Source organism: Amyelois transitella, chromosome 11 (assembly GCF_032362555.1).
Source record: "Amyelois transitella isolate CPQ chromosome 11, ilAmyTran1.1, whole genome shotgun sequence".
Classification (NCBI taxonomy): domain Eukaryota; kingdom Metazoa; phylum Arthropoda; class Insecta; order Lepidoptera; family Pyralidae; genus Amyelois; species Amyelois transitella.
Window position 1 is genome coordinate 5,403,313 of NC_083514.1, and position 15,169 is coordinate 5,418,481.

Below are 15,169 nucleotides of genomic sequence, written 5' to 3' on the forward strand. Positions count from 1 at the left end.
CGCAATATAATTTCTATTGGATGACAGCGTAGCTTAATTTTGGCGATAACGACATAAGAGTTTACTTTGGTTGTTATCGGGTTCTCTACATTTACAAGCTCTTTATCATTCCTTTCAAGCTAAAAGAATAATGTCAGTATTATCAATCCCTAGAACGCATTTTTAGTAAATGAAGATTTTAGAATAAGTGTATAACTATGTACATGTTTATAAGACTTATTATAGGCAGATTTTGGATCCTTCCCTAAGAAGGCGCAACGAAAACAAATGGCCCGGACAATGATGAAATTACTTTTGAGCAACGCGGGCTTCCGTTCTGGGTAGGAAGACCGCGTTGTTCTAAGGACAAATGTCATCATTAAAATTAAAACCATAATCAACCTATAATGTTAGTTTGAATTGTAATGAACTACGTATCTCTAAGTCATGTACCTATAAACATTTATAATATTATGATGTCGATGGCTTATGTTATCGACTACGACGAATAACGATAAAGTACAGTAATGGTCTTTTCGTATTGTGGCGCGCCAGACACGCCTTGTTTACTTACTTTCCCTATTAAGGTTTATTGCGCGGGATAATCGCACTCCGTCGTCACTACATACGTCAACGTTCTGTGTCCAATTAACAAAAATACTAAATACAACGTATATTTCGATTTAATTCACATAAATTTATTGATACAGCTGAACGTCGCCTTTCAGTCTTGGCTTTGTCTGCCCCTAAATCGATGAGACGTGATTATATGGTAAAGTGTATTTTTAACAAAGAAATTTTTTTGCGTTCAAAGACGAATCAAAAACATTTATAAAATATAGTATAGCCTCATTAGTTCGAAACTAAAATGTACATCAAGCATATATACCTACTAGTATGTCTGACCAATAAAACATATCATTAGCTGAAGCTCACTTTATTTTCAATTAAACCCTTTGAGCGAACGTTTAAACAGTCTGTTTATTTAACAGTGGAGTGGATTTTCAGTTTTGCTTGTCAGTAACAGGTTTTCGTAACGGTATAATTAAGTAACTTTACGTAGGCACTTACACAGTTATCTTATTACTTTAAGTAACAAAAAATAAAATAATACTAAGAAAGAAGATTTGAATTATTTTTTATTATTTAAATGAAAACAATCTTGAATATAACTGTAATTTAATACCTAAGCCTTACTAAAAATGAATAATTTACAGTTTCTTAAATTCCGTTTTACCATGCAGACGCAAACGGTAGTGATCTGAAAGGGAAGACGTCCCAACTTCACAGAGATTTGTTGCTAATTGGATGCTCGATTCCGTTACTGGTAAATTTCAATAAAGCCGTGGGCGAGTGAGACGAGAGAATTTGAAATTATCTAATATAGTGCAAATCGTTTGGCTGCCGGTAGAGCAGAATAGGACTATTCTTTCTATTATCTACATATACCCTGATACTCAAAATTATATCCATTTCTACCAAGTTAAATCTAAATATGCGGTATGTAACACTAGGCGAACCCCGAGCAAATTTAATGGCAACAGCTTAGTGTAACACCATCGGCAATGTGAGAGAATATTGTGTTACAGAGAATATTTATTAATAATTCATTTTCAATTAATGTGCATTACAGATACAGCCAAATCGTTTTCTGATATATTTACATAGATAGATAGATAAAACATTTTATTGCACCATAAGAGGAAAAAATATAATAACAACACAAAAGAGACAGAGATGGTTCAAAGGCGGACTAATCGGTAATTCAATCTCTTCTAGTTAACCTTTGGGTGCAAGGAAACTAAGTAATCTGTTTATACCAAGGTTCGACAAGAAAAACTCCTCGAATAACTTCCAAAGTGAAAATTGTTCGTCCTCTTTATTCAAATGGGAATAAAGGACACCAGTCCAAGTAATGTGTTTCAAACCCTACTCTAACACTCCCAACTGTTCGAAATAGTAAGTTAAAATTAGTTTTAGCATTAAAGGTCTCTTCAATATATATCCTCAAGAATTATACGCATATACGCATAAAAGGGTATGTTAAGATGGTTTGGTCATGTGGAGAGGATGAATGAAAGCAGGTTGACTAAGCTGATATACAAGGAGAGTGTGAAGGGAAAGGTCGGAGTGTGAAGACCTAGATGAACGTATCTTGATCAAATTAAGGACGTCCTGGTAATGGGTCAGGTCAAAAGTACCCGAAACCGCCGAGCTTGCATGAAGAGAGTTATGAATGTGGATGAAGCGAAGGAAGTATGCAGAGATCGTGGCAGGTGGAAAGAGGTAGTCTCTGCCTACTCCTCCGGAAAAGAGGCGTGATTTTATGTATGTATGTATGTACGCATAAAAATAGAGACAGTCTCGGAACCCACTCTGAGAGCAATTTTGTTTATTTATTTAGTAAAAAGTTGGAGTATTTGGAGCCCCTTTGACAAGATTTGAAGACATAGGTACATATTCACTCTGAAAAAAAAATATTTTTATTAAATTTAAACTTATAAAAAATTTTATTTATCAGGAAATTTTAGTGTAAAAACCGTAGTGTTTTGGCTGGGTGTCGTAAAAGGTGACTAAGGGAAATCCTAATAAACTTGGGATTCTTCTTGTAGGCAATGGGCTAGCAACCTGTAACTATTTGTATCTCAATTCCATTATCAGGCCGTACAGCTGAACGTGATCATTCAGTCTTTCAAGACTGTTGGCTCTGTCTACTCCGTAAGGGATATAGACGCGATTATGTATATGTATTTTAATATGTTGAATGATCTTTTCAGGAAGCAAAAGCTTTTATTAAACAAATAAGACTACTTTCTCGAAAAAAGTGTGGGTCACGTTGCATTAAGCTTTTCTTAAGATCCATTAGGATGAACAAATACTAATCAATCTTGTGTGAATCAACTCAAACATTAAAGACTCGGAGAGATGGACTGAAATTAGTTCGGGCGCTTGGATTCTCAGAGAAAACTTTTCATTTTATGTCGCTACAAGTTACCGTCCATTATCTTTAAAGCTTTTAAAGTCTTACGTGATAGTCTGACTGGAAAAATAGCTTCAAATGTAAAGCTATTTATCCAGTCACACTTTACGGGAAAACACTAAGATAAAACACTATTTTCTGTTAATCTTTTTGTTATTTATTGTTCCGTCAACATGGTGAAAACACATTTTTTTTTTGTGTGATGTATGTTTGAAATGCGATAACTTTCAGACCACTGGTCTGATTTCGATGAAATTTAAAATGCGTGCGGTTCCCGGCACTAATACAAAAAGAATAGGACCAGTCCATCTCTTTCCCATGGATGTCGTAAAAGGCTACTAAGGGATAGGCTTACAAACTTGGGATTCTTTTTTAGGCGATGGGCTAGCAACCTGTCACTATTTGAACAGAACTTTCAAGTTCGCTTGGTAATGCTAAAACACAATTTTGTAAAAAAATTGGAAGTGTCCGCGAGCTCTATGTTTTCGACGAACAACTGGTATATTGGCATGTATTTACTATGAGCCAAGCTCGATAAACTTCTCTCATCATCTCCTTCCTCCTGGCTTTAGTCCCGATTGCATCCCCACCACTTCTGGAGAGGAGCCAGGGGTATGCCCTTGACCATGGATCTGCATCCCATATGACCTCTACAACCTTTGCAGGTACAATACAATACAAATTATATTTATTGCCCATAAAAAATACATTTGTATTAGAAACATACATTATTAATATGTTGAGCAAAGGCGGACTAACCGCTAAGCAATCTCTTCAAGCCAACTTTTGTAAACTTTTTTCAGGTAAACCCAACTCATATTGGATCCGTGGTTACACAGTTGTCTGAATGTGCAGGTTTCCTCACTATGTTTTGCCTCGCCGCAAGAGCGTCGGTTAGTATTCAAACTAATTTACATAATTTTGAAAATAGTCATTAGTTAATGGCCGAGGTGGGATTTGAACCTAGCCTAGCCTTTCAACGCAGCACACATTTTTACTGGGCACCTTACCGATTCGACCACCGACGCTATCGAATGTTTCGAATGTAGGTAACTCTTTTGTTATTGAAAAAGATTTAGTAGTAGATAAGTCAGTGCTAATCACAGTCCGGAGGGCCACTTGCACTAGAATAAATTACCAGCTAAAGTTTCTACGAAGTAATTAAGTTATCGACATGTACTTTACCTACTTAGGTATCCACCCGCTATCCGCACCACTCCTGTGTTGAATCAATATATTGAGCTGAGAGTTTTCCTTAGCTTAGATTCATTTTTTAAGAGAGGCGTTAGTTACGATTACGTCTTCAGTATAAGACATTATTATATAAATCTGATAGTTAAATGATGTGATAAATATAGTCTACAATATTGCAATAGGTCATGAAATATGGTATAATTCTACTTGACAATTCTAATTTGAAAACAGAAACAGCCTTTTCTTACTTCCTCCACGTCTTGGCATTAATTATGTGGCGTGACGTATGTACATTCGTATGTTTTAAAAAAAATGATTGTGAATTGAGGTATACATCAAGCGGGTATACGATCAACAGGAAGCAGGTCCGGTTAGTAGGCTTGAAAATTTCAAAAACGTAACGTACTCCGTGCATTAACATATTTAAAAACTGTTTGAGAATTGAAGCAGACGATTAGCTTGGAGATCACCTCTCATAGACGATTAACAGGAACTTGAAGGTATAAAGAATCTAACGTACCTACGTGAGTAAACATATAAAAAAATTGAGAATTGAAGTAGACGTTAAGCGGGTGTAGATCACCTGTCGCGTACACGATCAACAGGAAGCGGGTCCGGGCGAGGCTCTGAGGAGCACAGAGGCCGTCAGTCGCCGCCCAGCCGCCCTCCGCGCCAGTTGTCAGCCGCGCCTCCGCCCAGCGTCAGACCGCGCACCGCGTCCTGTGACACTACGCATATATAAATACAAACATTACCAAGTCCCACCATCTCATTAGAAAGAAATAAACTCCCAAAGTGTAACGATATCGCAGGATTCGCGCTTCGTTTACATTTTTGCTCCAGGCAAGGTGAGTTTGTGGTTGAATCAGTTTGTTTCCTTTCATTTAATTGCTTTATTTTATTTATGGTTAAAATATAATTATAATATTTTTACTGTCACTCTTTATTGTATTTGATTTTTGAGGAAGTCAAAGCTCCGGGATTTGCTACCAGGATAATTTCGACTTATAAAAATTACAGAACTAACGCTATGTTACTCGTGAAAGAATCTTTGAGCTTAATTACGTATATCAAAATCAGTCCAGCGATGTGTGTTTGTTGTTCGTTACAAAAAAAATAGTAGTCATAATAACTATTTGTAATAGTAAGTTTTGCAATAAAGTAAAGCAAACTTAGATTTTCCTAGTTCAGATATTTCTACAAAATTTTATCTGGTATCTGTATAGTTAGTTTGTTATATAAACTATAAAAATTGCTATACTTGTTTTTTTTTCATAGTACGCAAGCGTAGATATGTATCTAGATATTAAAAAGGTAAAAGTATATAACGCACCTTTTTTGTCTTATTAATATAAATGCCTAAAACGTAATATTTTGAAACCTTTTATTTAAAGAATATTTATTTCAAAAAAAGGAAAAAGAATGTTACTCGAAGGCTATTTTTTCCTAGAAATTCTAACAGGAAACCCGAGGCGAAAGTCTGGTGTACCTATAATGAAAAAAAAGTTCCAACTAAATACAAACCTTCATTTTGATTATACTTTTTCGGTTAAATATGCAGCACATAAAATTTGGTGTAAAATAAAATAAAAGTAAGAGAAAAAAATGAGAAAAATCAATTACAAAACCACCTTTTCCGTCTCGCCTGATTATAAAACAGAGCTCCATTTCATTTTAACTTATTTTTAATATCGGCTCTTGGTAAATACTGAGATTTGCCAAACAAACCCTTCAAGTTTTCATTTATACTAACCAAATTATGTAGCTTTTGGTAACAAATGCATATTTTACCGTCGCAATACCTTCTCCTACTGACCTACCTACCTACTATATTGGTAACAACTTACCACGGTGAAGTTCTAAGTTTACCCGAAACAGTTGATCTGACCTTAAATATTCCCCTCAATTCGATCAGCGGTTTCATAACGTGGTTGAATAACAATAAGATGGAAAACAGCTTTTCATATTTATGAGGTGTACTTTTGTAAGCCATAGTAAGGTAATGTCAAAATATGGGATGCAGTCATTCTTCCCACTATTTTAATTCAGTTCTCTTATTTTCATTAAGATAACAAAATTACTACAAAAATATCAGTAGGCTTTGTAGACGGCGCTAGACCATGTTGCCTGGAGTGCTTTGTGAGAATAGCGGTTAATAGTGCTCACTACCCTTAGCCATGAGGATACGACTAAGAAGAAGAAGATTCCTTTCAGAGTAATTTTGTTGGCCACATTTCACCTACGGAAATCTGACTTAATATTGCAATTTCTATGAATTTGCTTTCTACACTTGGAGTAACTCTTAAAGACCAAAGTTTCTCAATTTCTTAATTGTTGATTGGAGATATTATAAATAAAAAAGGCGAGTAAATAAGTCCCTTACGGGGTGTACAAACACCATTAAGACATATAGCTGAGCGTGGCTTTCGAGACATACTTTAACATTTGTTTTTATTTTTATACACGGAATGTTTTGCCTATCAAATCAACCTCAACCATGTAACGGAATCTTGTTACAAATTTCAGACGTTTTTACGACTCTCAGACTGGCGAGCCCCCTTAGGGTATACCCTAGATCAACGAACGCGTTTAATACTCAAGGGCAAACAATCGTAAAGGTTACTCTTAACACCTGAATCAAATATACTAATAAACGTAACAGGTTTTAAAACGGTATCAAATGAAGGTACTTTACACTTCGTGATAACGTTAGATTCATTGTTTATAATATATATTTATATTATATATATATATATATATATATATATATATATATCAAAAAAATGTTTTCTAAGAAATAGATTTACCACCAAACTATCACGATATATAACTTGCGGGGTAGACAGAACTAACTGTCTTGAAAATACTGAAAGGTTACGTTCAGCTGTATGGCATAATAATGGAATTGAAATTCAAATAGTGACAGTTGCTAGCCAATCGCCTACAAGAAGAATCCCAAGTCTATTAGAAAGATATGGAGTGATCCTATTCTTTATTGCTACGGCATCAATATCTTGTCTTTTACTCCTAAGAGATGAAGTCCCAAGAATAAATTGAACTTGGGCACTTACAGCACATGGTCGTTGATATGATGTTTTTCTTTTAACATCGTAATTTCATCAGCGTCGTCCCAGTTGCACCTTCAGCTGTTATATTTCAATATCAGAACCCTCAATGTTTGTAGGATCTTCATGATAATATAGAAGGCCAGTACAGGTGGAATGAAATATTATTCTTCTTCATAAAGCGCCTATAAAGCCGAGTTTAGGGTGGCCTTTATGATCTTCAATATCAAAACTCGCGTAGACAATGTCACACAGCGAAATGAAATGACTGCAGGAATATTGTTTCTGCAAATTGAAAGTATTTTGACGTTACCGTTTCGTATTCACTAGGTGCTTGTAAAATTGAGCTTCTTAATGTTTATTGATAAGAACGAAATAAGAAATAAAGCACAGGTAAGCCCACCACCTGCTTCCATCAAGCTTAGAAATTTAGTTTCATCAGTTATCATCTAATATCAAACATACATATAATCACGTATTTATCGCTTGCGGGGTAGACGGAGCCAACAGTCTTGAAAATATTGATAATTCAGCTGTTTGGCTTACTTGATTAGATTCATATAAAGTGACAGGTTGCTAGCCTGTCGCCTAAAAGAAGAATTAGGTTTTTAAGCCTATCCCTTAGTCGCCTTTTACGACATCAATTGGAAAGATATTTTAATGGTGCCAGAAACCACACGGCCCATCTCATATCAAAATATATTTAAACAAATTACACGAACTCATCAAGTCCTCAATTTGTATAGAAGATAAAATGCCAGTAAGATGATTGGACTGGAAGTAGCCTACAGCTATTTGCATTTTTATTCGGTTACAAGGTTATTTCAGAAACTATTTAAAAAAATCAGATAATATCAAAGTGACTGGAATCTATTTTATAACATAAAAGCTATCTTGTAAATACCTTATCATCTGTCCAAATCATAATTATTCTTAAAAAAATCAAGTAATAAAAATAATTACAAATGTAAAAATTATGTATAAAAAAAAATGTTGTGTGAGTTCAGTATTTGAGCGCATGGAACTGTGAAATCTCATCGCTGCTACGAGTAGGTACAATGTTGCTATGCAGCTACGACTTTGCTACGTACCGGCGACATTGCTACAGAGAGTAAAAATATTCACATTCTCGCCGTGTCTTATATTGGTAATTTAAATGTGCAAATAATATGTACGCGTATCTCATTGTTTCATTTTTGTTTTATATTGAGCTAACTTTTACAATATCATTTTATCAATGATACTACCGTACCGCTTATAAGTTAATAGCAAATGTTAATACTGGTTATTCAACTACAAGAAACTTTCTTATATATTCTTAAAAAAATTGTGCAGTCAAAACAAGCAACTTATATAATCTTACTTTTCAGGCGAATATATCTTGCTGATGGTAAAAATCGTACCGTTGTACCTGATATAGGAAGATTAGTGAAGGAAAAGACTGAATAACGCCAAAAGCGAAGCTTTTTTAAACCTATGTATAAACATTACCATCTACATCATAATCCACTCTAGTACAGTAACATAGTACTTTTTTTTCGCTTTGAGGCATCTAAAAGGAAGCCGTAAGAGTATTGAGAGCCTACAATATACTACAAACTTTCACCATTATGTCTATTGGTAAATTTTTTGTTCAGTTTCTTGCGTGAGAATTACACGGATAAAAAAGTTAAACGGGAAAGTTCTTATATATCGGAAATAAAATATAGGGATAAAATAAACAAGAAAGAGGACTTATTGTACGAGGCTTGTTTATTCTTTTGTGAAAAACTTAAGCCGTACCTACAATGGAATAAGTACTTGCAAAGGTTCTGAATAAAAGAGGAAGAATATTAAAAGCTGGCTATACTCCTTATAAGGCTTTACGGTTCGATAAAAAATAATAAGCGAAATATATTTTGCATGGATAATTTAGTTATATAGTCTAGCTTTAGTTTTCTTGACATACATGGCGTATGGTTGTGTATGGCAGTTGTATTTTAGCTAGAAGCGTAATGCAGAGTATGTTCATATCCAACTACGGCCGCATATATCAAAGACTTTTTTTTTGAGTAATGTACGTACATGAGTTTGCTTGCTCCTAACATATGCCTTAAGAAAGCAAAAAAATGTGAGGAAACCTGCATATTCAGGCAACTGAATATGTAACCATCTTCAATATGGGTTACGTTCCACTGAAAGGTTGCGGAGAACAGACGACGAACTGACCAGATACACATATTATAATAGGATAAGGTACGAAACACTTGTCTGTTTATATATATTGGAATATACCCCAATCTGCAGTTTGAGATTGGGGTATATTCCAATTTTCACTTCAAGTTTGCAATAAATTCTGCTCCGTATCCGAAATTCCGAGTCCGACTAGTCAATTCATCATGGTGACTATATGTTTCAACACATGTACCTAGCTGTGATGGATTTGGTATTGACATTTTCGAGATAATATTTACTGTATGAAGTTCGATAACGTTACATATGTACCTATGTAACTTTACAAATACTAATTGCAAGGTTTCCTTAAATTTTTAATTATAATTGCTGTTACTTAACTTATACTTGCTTACTTATATTAATTATTATATATCCTGCACTCTCAAATGTTTGGAGCTTGTACATTCATACATAAATGCACACGCCTTTTTCACGGAAGGGTAGGCAGAGACTACATCTTCTCACTTGATAAGATCGCAACACACTTTTTTCAGTTCATTCATCCACGGTTAAGCACAATTGGCCTTTCTAGCTAGTAACATTGAAATATATCAACATTTACATACATGTTATACATCTATGTATAATATTTTTTCTTTAAGTTACATTGTTTATGAGTTTAATGATATTTTTGACGATGATAGAATAGATATACTTTTCAGAGAATGTTATGGTCCAAGTTCTGAAGTTATAAAATGGAACGACTACTCTGCAGAGAATGGGATTAATGTAAGAAAATATGATCAATGTTACTGTACCTTTATACTATTCGGTGCAAGCTTGCTTATAACATGCCGCTGTACTTATAAATTTTACGTGTCTTATACCAGTAGAACACGAAAATTCCAGTTGATCATTCAATTCGAATCATTCCAAAAAAGTCCGCGCCAGAGCAATTATTTTAAGTTTATTTTCTGCCAGATTTATACTGTCAATGGTCGTTAGGCAAATAGCAGACGCCCTGGCCACTACATTATAGGTGAAGCCGTTAATCATTTTTGGACTAAGGCATTAAGCGATATCTACAAAGTTCGTTTGCTGACGTGCCTCATGTAACAAGAGGCTTAAATTTCTTTGAGGATGCTTAGTCAATTCCGTTGCATCGGCGGCTCTAGACGAATAATTTATTTCCATTGTTCAGCACCCTAGTCTCTGAGATGTCAGATTTCGTACTCTCAATTGTCTGTTTAAATAACTTAATTAAATAGCAAGCCTAAAGTAAATTGGATGTATAACTTTCGTCAAAAAAAATTTTGGTGGCAAAACATTTCTTCCAAAAAGTTGGGTAAAAATAAGACTCAACCCTCACCACCGTCTTTGTCATTTTGCCCCTTGCAATTTCATAATGCAGAATTCATAATCAACATTTCCAGGAAAGTTTAACTTTAAATATACTCGTATATGTATATATACAAAAATTTAAAATCATATTTAGTTTGAACTAACGGGTACTTTAAAAAGTATCTGATAATCATATTTTCATTATACTAATAGCTGACAAGGCTACCGGATATAAAATATATTTTAAGTTTTAATTGTACCAGTCTTGTTTAATATTTAAACGAAAGATATAAATCTAATCTTCCCTGTTGTTTCCTCATAATAATTGCCATTTTTTTATATAATTCAAATCTAGGTTGGGTATAATTAGAAAAAAAAAATTCGCAATGCAGATATCTTTTTATAGTAAAAAATAACATAAATACATACATACATACATACATGCCTACTCTAAATCTTTCTCCGTAAAGGCTGCAAAACATTGGAATTCTCTCCCCTTTGACACTAAAAAAGCACAGACCCTAAACATATTTAAAAATAATGTATTTAAGTTCCTGTCCAGTTGAGCACCTAGATCGAACGTCAGGCAATTTATCTTAGTTTATGTATTAATAAGTTTATACATATACATATATTTAGTGGATAGGTATATGATAGATATGTCTATTATCTGTATTTCTGTTAGTATATTATTATATTGTTGCTAATAACATAGTGACTTGCCGCTTTTTACTGAATTATCTATTTCCTTTATTGTTTGCCGGTTGACTGGAAGAGATCCCTTCATGGGATAAGTCCGCCATTGCAAGTGATTTGTTTCTTTTATAACTATGTTCTTACTATTTTCTTGTTACTGTGTAAGTTTCTATGCAATAAACATATTACAAACAAACAAATATACATATGGTCACGTCTATATCCCTTGTGGGGTAGACAGAGCCAACAGTCTTGAAAAGACTGATCGGCGATTTGGCTTAATGATAAAATTGAGATCCAAATAGTGACAGGTTGCTAGCCCATCGTCTAAAAAAAGAATCCCATGTTTGTAGGCCTGTCCCTTCGTCGCCGTTTACGACATCCATGAGAAAGAGATGGAGTGATCCTATTCTTTTTTGGATTGGTGCCGGGAACCACACGGCACATTAAAAATAACTATACTAATATTTATCATATATGAGATGTAACTAAAAAAATTACTTAATTATCATAAAGTGGATCGTCAATCCAATATCTTTTTCATAAACTCACGCTTGATTGTAATATTGCCATCCCATATTAAATAGACTTTACGGTTAAAGATTTATTTATTTCTCAAAAAGAATAATTACATTTCATTCACTTACAGAGAAATAATAATACTAACTACTTACAGTAATTAATGTGACGGCGAGCTAAGAACATATACGTATATAAGTCGCAAGTTAACAATAAAAGATATTGACATAAGTTTCGAAAATAAAACAAAAATTACAAGCCATTTTATAAGTAGGGTAGATTGCCGTAGTAAGTAATACCGGCAACCGGTACGCAGCGCAGGAGTGAGGGTACTTCACGCGTTTACGCTGCTGATGTTTATTAAGGTTGCGATCATAGACGCAGGCGATTAGCGGACTTTGCCAATAATAGCTTCTGATAAAAAAAACCTATTTTCCAAATCGAATGTTATCTTCTACAATAAGGTCAAAGTATGTACTATACAATAACTGTTGAACCTTCAAAGAAAAGGAAAAAAAGAGCATTAAACAATTACCTAAAATATTAAATTAAAAATAATACAGTAGCAGCAGAGTATTTGATGGACGGAAATCAACAAAAACATTGTTGCTTTTAGAGTTGCCTTAATTAAGTTCGATGTTTACTTTGAACGTTTTTTAAAGCGACATAAATCAAATAATACAGCGTTTCTCGCCGTTTTGCGTGAAAATGAAATTGTATTAGGAACTCGTCAGATTTTGGCAGAAAAAAAATAATTGGAGGAGCGAGGAAGTGCAAGTCAGTACACTGAAAATAAACATTTAGTTAGGGTATATATGAGTAAAGCACCACGTTTATCGTGGAAGGGATTTTGTATTTTTTAATTTTGTTACTAAAATCGCGTTTATTTCCGTTCTCGTGGTAAATATTGGGAAATCCTCTGTTTGGAAGACCACATTAGGAAAGCTCACATGCTAAAGTTAAAATCTCTAGACTCAGCGGCATGTGTGTTGACTTGTCAGTTAGTCAATATCTTCTCCCACTTAGAAATATCTATATATAATGCTATGGTGTTTGGTCCAGCGATTTATCCTGTGAGAGCATAACAGATAAACAGATTTAATAATGTAAGTAAGGATCATTGTAGTTATATTTTATCATTGTTCTCTCTCCGTCGACTAGATTGGCTTGTATGATATAAAGATAAGAGTGTGCAGTAGAAATTATAATTTACTAGAGAAAGATGAGAAAAATAGATAAATATCTATTTTTTATATCATTTTGCACACACATACTATTAAGCCGATTTTATCTCTTATGGGGTAGACAGAGCCAATAGACAAAAAACTCGAAGGGCGCATTTAGCTGGATTGTGTTTTAGAGTTAGGATTATTGATTACGCTATGTTCTATCTCTTTATCTCTCCAGCCGGACATTCCGGGACTAAACAAATGAAGCACTAAATGCGGTACTAGGGCAGTGATCGTCACGCGACACGCCAGTACGGTATCACGCAGCCGTGTCAAATTGAGAGCGAACTATTTGTCTTTAGTTTCTGGTCAATTGTGTTTATATACTTCTTCCTCCATGACCTCCTTGACCATGGACCCTAGATTGGGTGAGTCAGGTTTTTACACGAAGCAACTCCCATCAGACCTCCGTAACCTTTGCAGGTAAACCTAACCCGTATTGGATCTCTGGCTTCACATCCAGTTGCCTGAAAGTGCAGGTTCCCTCACAATGTTTCCCTCACCGTAAAAGCATTGGTCAGTATTTAAACTAATGCACATAACTTTGAAAATAATCATTGGTGCCGATACACCTTACGAATTCGACCACCGACGCTCACCTCATTTAATTACTAACTAGCTTTAAAAAGGCAATATATTTCAAATTAGTAATTTTTTTAAATTTCACATATCGTATGCAAATGTCTGAATCAATATGTCTTCAAAATTTTAAGGGCGTCGTCGAGTTCTCCCAGTTTCCATCATCAGAACTTTATCCATTACGTCTTCTTCTTTAGAGTACCTAATAAATGGATGCTACTGGACCACCTCGAGGACCTTTCAACAAAAACATCATCAAGGTGGATTCCTAATTAAACGAATAATGGTATTACATAAATACCGAAAAATCATTCAGTTAAATTGGCAACCTTCTCTTGTTCTGAAGTCGTTAAGGAGTCTGAAGTCGAAAATAAGCATGTCACTTTGAATGGTACATTTAGGTTTTTTTCTTATTTGAATATCTGTAACTGGCCAACTATGTAGAAAGTAATGAAATATAGCCACTTATGGCATGTGATGAGTGCAAGAGGATATAATATGTGAGGATATGTTATTTTATATAAGAATATGTAATTTACATAAGTGTGTGTTTTTACCCATAATAAATATCGATTTTGAAGGATGTCTAATGGCTATGTTTTCGTGTGTATGATAATAGGTCCGAGGTCGACCCATTAAACAAACAAAATTTACCCCTTCTTACATTAGAAGGAAAATTTACCTTTACATCGTTACAGGTTTATAATGTCGGGATTTTAGCAAAATATTAACACACACATCTTTTCCCTTACGGCAGTTATTTTACTAACACGTTGTAGGTAATTAATTACGCAAAATGTTATCTGCCAGAAATTAAATTTGATTTTAATTTAATCATTACTTGCTACAAACTCAGGCGAATTTATTTCGGCCCATCGTTTATCATAAATATGTTGAGAAGTTAATTAAAAGGCCTTTGTAATTATCGTGACAGCGGCGGACGTAAACAAAGGTCCTGCCTCTATTTGCGGACGGCAACTAGCAGTAAATCCATTAAGTCTTGAGCCTGATGTTCCCGCCTAATCCGGTCTCCTGCTAGTTACAATATTGGAATTGACCCTCCAGCGACCGAACAACTGCCTACCGGATTTTGATTAGTACAGCTTTGTGTTGGCACCCAGGTGCATTTAATACGTTTATAAAATAATGAAAAGATTATAGAATAAGTAATAACAAAATTCTACTTGTACGGTAAGTTAGGGTTAGTATTGGTGTACAAACAACTGACTTACAAACTGTTGCCCGGAGCTACCATAGTTGTGTATACGAACTGTATCATCTCTAAATCCTTTACGATATTGGAACGAAAACGGCTCGCTCTCAACTCTCGTGAATCGGTTTGTCTTTAGCTTAGGAGCCCGGGGGTTGCTCCAACAATTTCTTTTTCATTTTATTTATTTGGAAAACTTATAACCGTTTACTAAATATTGCTT

The 15,169-nt window shown here is 34.6% G+C and overlaps 1 protein-coding gene across 1 annotated transcript in view; it reads left to right on the forward strand.

Moving 5' to 3' along the window:
* Positions 1-4,921: 4,921 nt before the first annotated feature.
* LOC106134881 (BAI1-associated protein 3) overlaps positions 4,922-15,169 on the forward strand; it is a 57,312-nt gene continuing 47,064 nt past the window's right edge. Inside the window, exon 1 of the mRNA XM_060946460.1 lies at positions 4,922-5,001. The gene's annotated coding sequence lies outside the window, so the exon portion shown is untranslated. The remainder of the gene's footprint in view (positions 5,002-15,169) is intronic.